We start from the raw sequence: 13,480 nt of genomic DNA, 5'->3' as shown, positions 1-13,480 counted from the left end.
AGCTACGTGAAAATTGGTAACAAATCTATTCCAACCATAACTTAATCAACTTGTATTGTATATTATGTAATCTTGAGATACCATAGACACGTATACAATGTTTCGACCTATCATGTCGACACATCTATATATATTTCGGAACAACCATAGACACTCTATATGTGAATGTTGGAGTTAGCTATACAGGGTTGAGGTTGATTCCAAAATATATATAGTTTGAGTTGTGATCAATACTGAGATACGTATACACTGGGTCGTGGATTGATTCAAGATAATATTTATCGATTTATTTCTGTACATCTAACTGTGGACAGCTAGTTGTAGGTTACTAACGAGGACAGCTGACTTAATAAATTTAAAACATCAAAATATATTAAAAGTGTTGTAAATATATTTTGCACATACTTTGATATACATGTATATATTGTTATAGGTTCGTGAATCAACCAGTGGCCAAGTCTTACTTCCCGACGAAGTAAAAATCTGTGAAAGTGAGTTATAGTCCCACTTTTAAAATCTAATATTTTTGGGATGAGAATACATGCAGGTTTTATAAATGATTTACAAAATAGACACAAGTACGTGAAACTACATTCTATGGTTGAATTATCGAAATCGAATATGCCCCTTTTTATTAAGTCTGGTAATCTAAGAATTAGGGAACAGACACCCTAATTGACGCGAATCCTAAAGATAGATCTATTGGGCCTAACAAACCCCATCCAAAGTACCGGATGCTTTAGTACTTCGAAATTTATATCATATCCGAAGGGTGTCCCGGAATGATGGGGATATTCTTATATATGCATCTTGTTAATGTCGGTTACCAGGTGTTCACCATATGAATGATTTTTATCTCTATGTATGGGATGTGTATTGAAATATGAAATCTTGTGGTCTATTATTATGATTTGATATATATAGGTTAAACCTATAACTCACCAACATTTTTGTTGACGTTTTAAGCATGTTTATTCTCAGGTGATTATTAAGAGCTTCCGCTGTCGCATACTTAAATAAGGACGAGATTTGGAGTCCATGCTTGTATGATATTGTGTAAAAACTGCATTCAAGAAACTTATTTTGTTGTAACATATTTGTATTGTAAACCATTATGTAATGGTCGTGTGTAAACAGGATATTTTAGATTATCATTATTTGATAATCTACGTAAAGCTTTTTAAAACCTTTATCTATGAAATAAAGGTTATGGTTTGTTTTAAAAATGAATGCAGTCTTTGAAAAATGTCTCATATAGAGGTCAAAACCTCGCAACGAAATCAATTAATATGGAACGTTTTTAATCAATAAGAACGGGACATTTCAGTTGGTATCCGAGCGTTGGTCTTAGAGAACCAGAATTTTGCATTAGTGTGTCTTATCGAGTTTGTTAGGATGCATTAGTGAGTCTGGACTTCGACCGTGTTTACTTGAAAAATGATTGCTTAACAAATTTTGTTGGAAACTATATATTTTTAACATGTGAATATTATGTGATATATTAATCTCTTAACGAGTTTGATATTATGTGATAGATGTCTACCTCTAGAACAAGTCCCATTGACTCACCTAATAATAATGAAGAGTCAAATGTAAATTGGAATGATTCGTGGACTGATTCACAAGTTCCCGAAGAGGAACCGGAAGAAGAGTCGGAACCAGGAAGAAGAATCGGAACCGGAAGAAGAATCGGAACCGGATGAAGATATAGAACCGGTGGGGGAAATAATAAAACGGTTAAGTAAAAGAAAATCCTCAACCAACCGACCAAGGTTAATTATGGTCAATGGTGTTTCCGCCAAGGAAGCAAAATATTGGGAGGATTACCAATTCTCCGATGAATCGGATTCCGACGAGAATTCCGATGATGTTATAGAAATTACCCCAACTGAATTTAAAAAGGCAAAAGAAAATAATAAGGGAAAGGGCATAAAAATAGAGAAATCTAATTCCAACCCCGATGAACTTTATATGTATCGTCAACCCCCGAAGTCCTTAAGTTGTAACAATGACCCGGGAACCTCTAAACCACCAGGTTTTTCTAAACCAATGTGGATCACGACGGCTCGTATTAGGGGAACATCATATATCCCTAGAAACTTGGCAAAACGAACCAAAACCGAAGAAGAAGAAACAAGCGAGTCGGAATAAGATAGTTGTATTCGTGTGGTGTAATATATGTAATATAGTGTGCTTATGCTTTATGATATATGTAAAAATTGCTTGTATTAATAAGTATTTTTTTTTATGAATCTAACTCTTGTCTATTTTACAGTATAAAAACACAAAATGGATAGACAACCCAATATTTTAAGAGACCTACCCGGAGACATGATTGATGAAATCTTGTCTAGAGTCGGTCAGAATTCTTCGGCACAACTATTTAAGGCGAGATCAGTTTGTAAGACATTCGAAGAACGTTCCAAGAATGCCTTGGTTTATAAAAGGCTTTTGTTCGAAAGATGGGGGATATCACATTGGGAAATCCATAAGTTACGATGTGTTTACTTTGACGCATATATTGCGGGGAACCCAAATGCTATTTTACGCAATGGGTTAAGAAATTATTTTGACTCAATATATCCGAATATTGGACTTCGTGATTTAGAAAAAGCGGCTAACATGCAACATAAAGAAGCATGTTATGCTTACGGATTAGTAATGTTCGCTTCTCACCAAAGTGAGAACAAGAACATCGGGCTACAACTATTAAACAAAACGTTCCCACAAGTGACGGAGTCGGTAATTGGGGTAAGAAATGAGGTTTTTAGATTGTTACGGGACTGTTGGACATTACGTAACCCTCGTCCCTTTGACGACGTTACAACACGCTGTCTTATCAACGGCCATAACGGTTATGTTCCACAAGACCAAGGATGGGAAGTAATCCTAGTAAAACCAGAATGCATGACTTGTTTCTGGACGTATGAATTACGTGTCTTTATTGCCTTTGCGGAACGACTTGTGTACTAGCTAGAATTATCTTCACAACCATCTTGTATCAAATTTATTGTGTGCTATATTTCATGCTATATGTAAAATAAGCGGTATTGTAATTTGTAAAATATTGTGTAAAAGTTTGAACGCGAAATATTATTATAGTCAGTTTTTCATATAGAATTGTAGTAGTTGAATTGTATATTAGCTACTAAGTATGAACTTAACGGGTAGGTACTACCCGAATTTAAACTTATAAAATGCTAATATGAAGAAAAAGCTTTTATAAATGAGTTCATATTATGCTACGAAATACTATTAACTACTCTTAATATTCTGTATGATTAACTTGTTCCATTTGACTATTTTGAAGGAAATGGCACCGACTACTCGACACACCGTGAATATGAATGAAGAGGAATTCCGTACTTTTCTAGCTTCAAACATAGCCGCAGTACAGGCTGCGCTACATACCAACAATAACCTTGGATCTAGCAGTACAGGAAATCGTGTAGGATGCACCTACAAAGAATTCACTGCATGCAAACCTTTGGAATTTGATGGAACCGAAGGACCGATCGGATTGAAACGGTGGACCGAGAAGGTCGAATCGGTGTTTGCCATAAGTAAGTGTACTGAAGAGGACAAAGTGAAGTACGCTACGCATACCTTCACAGGTTCTGCGTTAACATGGTGGAATACCTATCTAGAGCAAGTGGGACAAGACGATGCGTACGCACTACCGTGGTCAGCATTCAAGCACTTGATGAACGAGAAGTACCGTCCCAGAACCGAGGTCAATAAGCTCAAGACAGAACTTAGAGGGTTACGAACCCAAGGATTTGATATTACCACGTACGAAAGACGATTCACAGAATTGTGCCTATTGTGTTCGGGAGCATTCTAAGATGAGGAAGAGAAGATCGACGCGTTTGTGAAAGGATTACCGGAAAGAATCCAAGAAGATATAAGTTCACACGAGCCCGCCTCCATACAACAGGCATGTAGAATGGCTCACAAACTAGTGAACCAGATTGAAGAAAGAATTAAAGAACAGACTGCTGAAGAGGCCAATGTGAAGCAAGTCAAAAGAAAGTGGGAGGAAAACGGTGATAAGAATCACCAATACAACAACAGATGCAATTACAACAATAATCGCAACAATTATTCCAACAATCGCAACATCAATCGCAACTACAACAAACGACCCAACAACAACAACAACAACAACAACAACAACAACAGCAACTACAACAATCATCCCAACAACAATAATAACCGCAACAACAACAACAATCAGAAGCAGCTATGCCAAAGGTGTGAAAAGTATCACTCGGGGTTCTGCACCAAATTTTGCAACAAGTGTAAAAGAAATGGTCATAGCGCGGCAAAGTGTGAGGTCTACGGACCAGGGGTTAATAGAACGAAAGGAACAAATGGTGTCGGAACGAGTAATGGCGGAGCAAGTAGTGTCGGAGCAAGTTATGCCAATGTAGTTTGTTATAAATGTGGAAAACCGGGCCACATTATTAGAAATTGCCCGAACCAGGAGAACACGAATGGACAAGGCCGCGGAAGAGTTTTCAATATTAATGCGGCAGAGGCACAGGAAGACCCAGAGCTTGTTACGGGTACGTTTCTTATTGACAATAAATCTGCTTACGTTTTATTTGATTCGGGTGCGGATAGAAGCTATATGAGTAGAGATTTTTGTGCTAAATTAAGTTATCCATTGACGCCTTTGGATAGTAAATTTTTACTCGAATTAGCAAATGGTAAATTAATTTCAGCAGATAATATATGTCGGAATCGAGAAATTAAACTGGTTAGCGAAACATTTAAGATTGATTTGATACCAGTAGAGTTAGGGAGTTTTGATGTGATAATCGGTATGGACTGGTTAAAAGAAGTGAAAGCAGAGATCGTTTGTTACAAAAATGCAATTCGCATTATACGAGAAAAAGAAAAACCCTTAATGGTGTACGGAGAAAAGGGCAACACGAAGCTACATCTTATTAGTAATTTTAAGGCACAAAAACTAATAAGAAAAGGTTGCTATGCTGTTCTAGCACACGTCGAGAAAGTACAAACTGAAGAAAAGAGCATCAATGATGTTCCCATTGCAAAAGAATTTCCCGATGTATTTCCGAAAGAATTACCGGGATTACCCCCACATCGATCCGTTGAATTTCAAATAGATCTTGTACCAGGAGCTGCACCAATAGCTCGTGCTCCTTACAGACTCGCACCCAGCGAGATGAAAGAACTGCAAAGCCAATTACAAGAACTTTTAGAGCGTGGTTTCATTCGACCAAGCACATCACCGTGGGGAGCTCCTGTTTTGTTTGTCAAGAAGAAAGATGGTACATTCAGGTTGTGTATCGACTACCGAGAGTTGAACAAACTTACCATCAAGAACCGCTACCCACTACCGAGAATCGACGACTTATTTGATCAACTACAAGGCTCGTCTGTTTATTCAAAGATTGACTTACGTTCCGGGTATCATCAAATGCGGGTGAAAGAAGATGATATTCCAAAGACTGCTTTCAGAACACGTTACGGTCATTACGAGTTTATGGTCATGCCGTTTGGTTTAACTAATGCACCAGCTGTGTTCATGGACCTTATGAACCGAGTGTGTGGACCATACCTTGACAAGTTTGTCATTGTTTTCATTGATGACATACTTATTTACTCAAAGAATGACCAAGAACACGGTGAACATTTGAGAAAGGTGTTAGAAGTATTGAGGAAGGAAGAATTGTACGCTAAGTTTTCAAAGTGTGCATTTTGGTTGGAAGAATTTCAATTCCTCGGTCACATAGTGAACAAAGAAGGTATTAAGGTGGATCCGGCAAAGATAGAAACTGTTGAAAAGTGGGAAACCCCGAAAACTCCGAAACACATACGCCAGTTTTTAGGACTAGCTGGTTACTACAGAAGGTTCATCCAAGACTTTTCCAGAATAGCAAAACCCTTGACTGCATTAACGCATAAAGGGAAGAAATTTGAATGGAATGATGAACAAGAGAAAGCGTTTCAGTTATTGAAGAAAAAGCTAACTACAGCACCTATATTGTCATTGCCTGAAGGGAATGATGATTTTGTGATTTATTGTGACGCATCAAAGCAAGGTCTCGGTTGTGTATTAATGCAACGAACGAAGGTGATTGCTTATGCGTCTAGACAATTGAAGATTCACGAACAAAATTATACGACGCATGATTTGGAATTAGGCGCGGTTGTTTTTGCATTAAAGACTTGGAGGCACTACTTATATGGGGTCAAAAGTATTATATATACCGACCACAAAAGTCTTCAACACATATTTAATCAGAAACAACTGAATATGAGGCAGCGTAGGTGGATTGAATTATTGAATGATTACGACTTTGAGATTCGTTACCACCCGGGGAAGGAAAATGTGGTAGCCGATGCCTTGAGCAGGAAGGACAGAGAACCCATTCGAGTAAAATCTATGAATATAATGATTCATAATAACCTTACTACTTAAATAAAGGAGGCGCAACAAGGAGTTTTAAAAGAGGGAAATTTAAAGGATGAAATACCCAAAGGATCGGAGAAGCACCTTAATTTTCGGGAAGACGGAACCCGGTATAGGGCTGAAAGGATTTGGGTACCAAAATTTGGAGATATGAGAGAAATGGTACTTAGAGAAGCTCATAAAACCAGATACTCAATACATCCTGGAACGGGGAAGATGTACAAGGATCTCAAGAAACATTTTTGGTGGCCGAGTATGAAAGCCGATGTTGCTAAATACGTAAGAGAATGTTTGACGTGTTCTAAGGTCAAAGCTGAGCATCAGAAACCATCAAGTCTACTTCAACAACCCGAAATACCGGAATGGAAATGGGAAAACATTACTATGGATTTCATCACTAAATTGCCAAGGACTGCAAGTGGTTTTGATACTATTTGGGTAATAGTTGATCATCTCACCAAATCAGCACACTTCCTGCCAATAAGAGAAGATGACAAGATGGAGAAGTTAGCACGACTGTATTTGAAGGAAGTCGTCTCCAGACATGGAATACCAATCTCTATTATCTCTGATAGGGATGGCAGATTTATTTCAAGATTCTGGCAGACATTACAGCAAGCATTAGGAACTCGTCTAGACATGAGTACTGCCTATCATCCACAAACTGATGGGCAGAGCGAAAGGACGATACAAACGCTTGAAGACATGCTACGAGCATGTGTTATTGATTTTGGAAACAGTTGGGATCGACATCTACCGTTAGCAGAATTTTCCTACAACAACAGCTACCATTCAAGCATTGAGATGGCGCCGTTTGAAGCACTTTATGGTAGAAAGTGTAGGTCTCCGATTTGTTGGAGTGAAGTGGGGGATAGACAGATTACGGGTCCGGAGATTATACAAGAAACTACCGAGAAGATCATCCAAATTCAACAACGGTTGAAAACCGCCCAAAGTCGACAAAAGAGCTACGCTGACATTAAAAGAAAAGATATAGAATTTGAAATTGGAGAGATGGTCATGCTTAAAGTTGCACCTTGGAAAGGCGTTGTTCGATTTGGTAAACGAGGGAAATTAAATCCAAGGTATATTGGACCATTCAAGATTATTGATCGTGTCGGACCAGTAGCTTACCGACTTGAGTTACCTCAACAACTCGCTGCTGTACATAACACTTTCCACGTCTCAAATTTGAAGAAATGTTTTGCTAAAGAAGATCTCACTATTCCGTTAGATGAAATCCAAATCAACGAAAAACTTCAATTCATCGAAGAACCCGTCGAAATAATGGATCGTGAGGTTAAAAGACTTAAGCAAAATAAGATACCAATTGTTAAGGTTCGATGGAATGCTCGTAGAGGACCTGAGTTCACCTGGGAGCGTGAAGATCAGATGAAGAAGAAATACCCGCATCTATTTCCAGAAGATTCGTCAACACCTTCAACAGCTTAAAATTTCGGGACGAAATTTATTTAACGGGTAGGTACTGTAGTGACCCGAACTTTTCCATGTTTATATATATTAATTGAGATTGATATTTACATGATTAAATGTTTCCAACATGTTAAGCAATCAAACTTGTTAAGACTTGATTAATTGAAATATGTTTCATATAGACAATTGACCACCCAAGTTGACCGGTGATTCACGAACGTTAAAACTTGTAAAAACTATATGATGACATATATATATGGATATATATATAGTTAACATGATACTATGATAAGTAAACATATCATTAAGTATATTAACAATGAACTACATATGTAAAAACAAGACTACTAACTTAATGATTTTTAAACGAGACATATATGTAACGATTATCGTTGTAAAAACATTTAATGTATATATATCATATTAAGAAATATTCATACATAATAATATCGTGATAATATAATAATTTAAAATCTCATTTGATATTATAAACATTGGGTTAACAACATTTAACAAGATCGTTAACCTAAAGGTTTCAAAACAACACTTACATGTAACGACTAACGATGACTTAATGACTCAGTTAAAATGTATATACATGTAGTGTTTTAATATGTATTTATACACTTTTGAAAGACTTCAATACACTTATCAAAATACTTCTACTTAACAAAAATGCTTACAATTACATCCTCGTTCAGTTTCATCAACAATTCTACTCGTATGCACCCGTATTCGTACTCGTACAATACACAGCTTTTAGATGTATGTACTATTGGTATATACACTCCAATGATCAGCTCTTAGCAGCCCATGTGAGTCACCTAACACATGTGGGAACCATCATTTGGAAACTAGCATGAAATATCTCATAAGATTACAAAAATATGAGTAATCATTCATGACTTATTTACATGAAAACAAAATTACATATCCTTTATATCTAATCCATACACCAACGACCAAAAACACCTACAAACACTTTCATTCTTCAATTTTCTTCATCTAATTGATCTCTCTCAAGTTCTATCTTCAAGTTCTAAGTGTTCTTCATATATTCTACAAGTTCTAGTTACATAAAATCAAGAATACTTTCAAGTTTGCTAGCTCACTTCCAATCTTGTAAGGTGATCATCCAACCTCAAGAAATCTTTGTTTCTTACAGTAGGTTATCATTCTAATACAAGGTAATAATCATATTCAAACTTTGGTTCAATTTCTATAACTATAACAATCTTATTTCAAGTGATGATCTTACTTGAACTTGTTTTCGTGTCATGATTCTGCTTCAAGAACTTCGAGCCATCCAAGGATCCATTGAAGCTAGATCCATTTTTCTCTTTTCCAGTAGGTTTATCCAAGGAACTTAAGGTAGTAATGATGTTCATAACATCATTCGATTCATACATATAAAGCTATCTTATTCGAAGGTTTAAACTTGTAATCACAAGAACATAGTTTAGTTAATTCTAAACTTGTTCGCAAACAAAAGTTAATCCTTCTAACTTGACTTTTAAAATTAACTAAACACATGTTCTATATCTATATGATATGCTAACTTAATGATTTAAAACCTGGAAACACGAAAAACACCGTAAAACCGGATTTACGCCGTCGTAGTAACACCGCGGGCTGTTTTGGGTTAGTTAATTAAAAACTATGATAAACTTTGATTTAAAAGTTGTTATTCTGAGAAAATGATTTTTATTATGAACATGAAACTATATCCAAAAATTATGGTTAAACTCAAAGTGGAAGTATGTTTTCTAAAATGGTCATCTAGACGTCGTTCTTTCGACTGAAATGACTACCTTTGCAAAAACGACTTGTAACTTATTTTTCCGACTATAAACCTATACTTTTTATTTTTAGATTCATAAAATAGAGTTCAATATGAAACCATAGCAATTTGATTCACTCAAAACGGATTTAAAATGAAGAAGTTATGGGTAAAACAAGATTGGATAATTTTTCTCATTTTAGCTACGTGAAAATTGGTAACAAATCTATTCCAACCATAACTTAATCAACTTGTATTGTATATTATGTAATCTTGAGATACCATAGACACGTATACAATGTTTCGACCTATCATGTCGACACATCTATATATATTTCGGAACAACCATAGACACTCTATATGTGAATGTTGGAGTTAGCTATACAGGGTTGAGGTTGATTCCAAAATATATATAGTTTGAGTTGTGATCAATACTAAGATACGTATACACTGGGTCGTGGATTGATTCAAGATAATATTTATCGATTTATTTCTGTACATCTAACTGTGGACAGCTAGTTGTAGGTTACTAACGAGGACAGCTGACTTAATAAATTTAAAACATCAAAATATATTAAAAGTGTTGTAAATATATTTTGCACATACTTTGATATACATGTATATATTGTTATAGGTTCGTGAATCAACCAGTGGCCAAGTCTTACTTCCCGACGAAGTAAAAATCTGTGAAAGTGAGTTATAGTCCCACTTTTAAAATCTAATATTTTTGGGATGAGAATACATGCAGGTTTTATAAATGATTTACAAAATAGACACAAGTACGTGAAACTACATTCTATGGTTGAATTATCGAAATCGAATATGCCCCTTTTTATTAAGTCTGGTAATCTAAGAATTAGGGAACAGACACCCTAATTGACGCGAATCCTAAAGATAGATCTATTGGGCCTAACAAACCCCATCCAAAGTACCGGATGCTTTAGTACTTCGAAATTTATATCATATCCGAAGGGTGTCCCGGAATGATGGGGATATTCTTATATATGCATCTTGTTAATGTCGGTTACCAGGTGTTCACCATATGAATGATTTTTATCTCTATGTATGGGATGTGTATTGAAATATGAAATCTTGTGGTCTATTATTATGATTTGATATATATAGGTTAAACCTATAACTCACCAACATTTTTGTTGACGTTTTAAGCATGTTTATTCTCAGGTGATTATTAAGAGCTTCCGCTGTCGCATACTTAAATAAGGACGAGATTTGGAGTCCATGCTTGTATGATATTGTGTAAAAACTGCATTCAAGAAACTTATTTTGTTGTAACATATTTGTATTGTAAACCATTATGTAATGGTCGTGTGTAAACAGGATATTTTAGATTATCATTATTTGATAATCTACGTAAAGCTTTTTAAAACCTTTATCTATGAAATAAAGGTTATGGTTTGTTTTAAAAATGAATGCAGTCTTTGAAAAATGTCTCATATAGAGGTCAAAACCTCGCAACGAAATCAATTAATATGGAACGTTTTTAATCAATAAGAACGGGACATTTCATCGGTTACCAGGTGTTCACCATATGAATGAATTTTATCTCTATGTATGGGATGTATATTGAAATATGAAATCTTGTGGTCTATTATTATGATTTGATAATATATAGGTTAAACCTATAACTAACCAACATTTTTGTTGACGTTTTAAGCATGTTTATTCTCAGGTGATTATTAAGAGCTTCCGCTGTTGCATACTAAAATAAGGACAAGATTTGGAGTCCATGCTTGTATGATATTATGTAAAAACTGCATTCAAGAAACTTATTTTTGATGTAATATATTCTTATTGTAAACCATTATGTAATGGTCGTGTGTAAACGGTATATTTTAGATTATCATTATTTGATAATCTACGTAATGTTTTTTAAACTTTTATCGATAAAATAAAGGTTATGGTTGTTTTAAAAATGAATGCAGTCTTTGAAAAACGTCTCATATAGAGGTCAAAACCTCGCGACGAAATCAATTAATATGGAATGTTTATAATCAATATGAACGGGACATTTCATCTGATACCACTGTAAATGTTCAAGAATATAATAGAAATCTATACTTGAAAGATTAAGGTAGCAAGACTTTGTTGCTAAAGATTAAAATAGCAAGACTTTGTTGCTAAGTAGATTAGAATAAATTATGGAAGTGTAGAATAGAAATAATTAGAAGAATGAGTGTATTATTTGAAGATTTGTTGTCTTATACAACTCTTGATTACAACATCTATTTATAGGCTAAAAAACTAACTTTCTTAACCTCTAAGAAATCTTAGGAGCTAAGGATCACGAATACCGATAATTACTTAATAATTAAGGATGCTAAAATATCTAAGTATCCTTAATGGATAAGAATACTTAATGGCTAAGTATTCTTAATAGTTAAGAATACTTAATAGCTAAGAATACTTAATAGCTAAGTTTTCTTAATAACTAAGTTTTCTTAATAACTAAGTTTTCTTAGTAACTAAGTTTACATAACATAAGATTAATGTCTAATAACAAGCTTAGATACGCTAACAGATGTTACACCTCTTACATACAGTGATACACTAATCTAAAGAAAGCTGTAGCATGATAAAGGAAGAAATAGATACATATACAGAAATTAGTAGGTAAGTATGATGGAGAGACATGAACACAACTCATATCTCTAACATTTTTTCCTAAAAGTAATAGCATGATTTAAAATGGGCTGATAAAGTTTAGACCAAACTTTCCATTATTTTTTGTGATCACATTATCTTTGTGAGTTAGTGGCATGCTTATTAGTAGACATATGTCTATAATTTAGTACCTAACTCATAACAAATTTCTAAAAGCCGATGTATAGCGATCTAATCATACAAACAATCCTTAACAGAAATAAGGAAAATAAACCACAAATCGGCTGTCAAATGATATAAGTATATAAACTAACTTCTTGTAAGAAACAATGTAATTATTACCTGAATTTAACTGATCAAGTTGATTAGCCGCAGTAGCAGGATGAGGCTGATCAAAAACTGGAGCGGTAATAGAAACTCCATCAGAATTGATAAAAAAAAGACGACTTGCAAGTAGCCGAAGTGGACGGACCAATATTCTCAAAACCCGATGTACTATACAGAACATCATCAGAAGGGATAAAAAAGGTCGTTCAGAAGATAAACCGGCCAGTAGATTACGATGGCGTAGCGTATTTCTAGACGATAACTGTCCCGAAGAGAGCAGAGACGTGTTTTCCTCAAAACCATCATCCTTAACAGCCTGTTCTCTATTGTTTTGATCAATAACTAATCTCCTTTGACGTTTTTTAGGTGGCATTTTAATTTTATTTGACAGCACACACAACCGAATCAACACAATTTCAAAAAAGATATATTTTAATTTCTACTGACCACTGGCCAACGGGGAAAACAAAAAGTAAAAATAAAGAGGAAAAATAAAGGTCTGCAAATTCAAGCAGAACTAAAGTGACAGCTATGTAGAAGACATTAAGAGGGTGTAGCTAACAATACACAAACAAGTAACAAACAATTAACAATGACAACTAACAACATAAGTAATAGATAACAGTATACACACACTTAACATTGATAACCACAAAGAACCTACATATGGACACATTTAATCGAAGAGAAAAAGAATTGACAGAAATCATACAAAACAATCAAACTGAATACAACAATGCATAGTGTAAACACGCATAAGAAGATATAAATTAAAAAAAAATACATGTGAAGGAGAAGCTAGGTATCAGTGGCGGAAATAGCATGGGGCAAGGGGGCAGATGCCCCCAGTCGATTTGCAATTTTTAGTGTAA

Source organism: Rutidosis leptorrhynchoides, chromosome 10 (assembly GCF_046630445.1).
Source record: "Rutidosis leptorrhynchoides isolate AG116_Rl617_1_P2 chromosome 10, CSIRO_AGI_Rlap_v1, whole genome shotgun sequence".
NCBI lineage: Eukaryota > Viridiplantae > Streptophyta > Magnoliopsida > Asterales > Asteraceae > Rutidosis > Rutidosis leptorrhynchoides.
The sequence above is the reverse complement of the archived record's forward strand: the minus strand, read 5'-3'. Positions refer to the sequence as shown.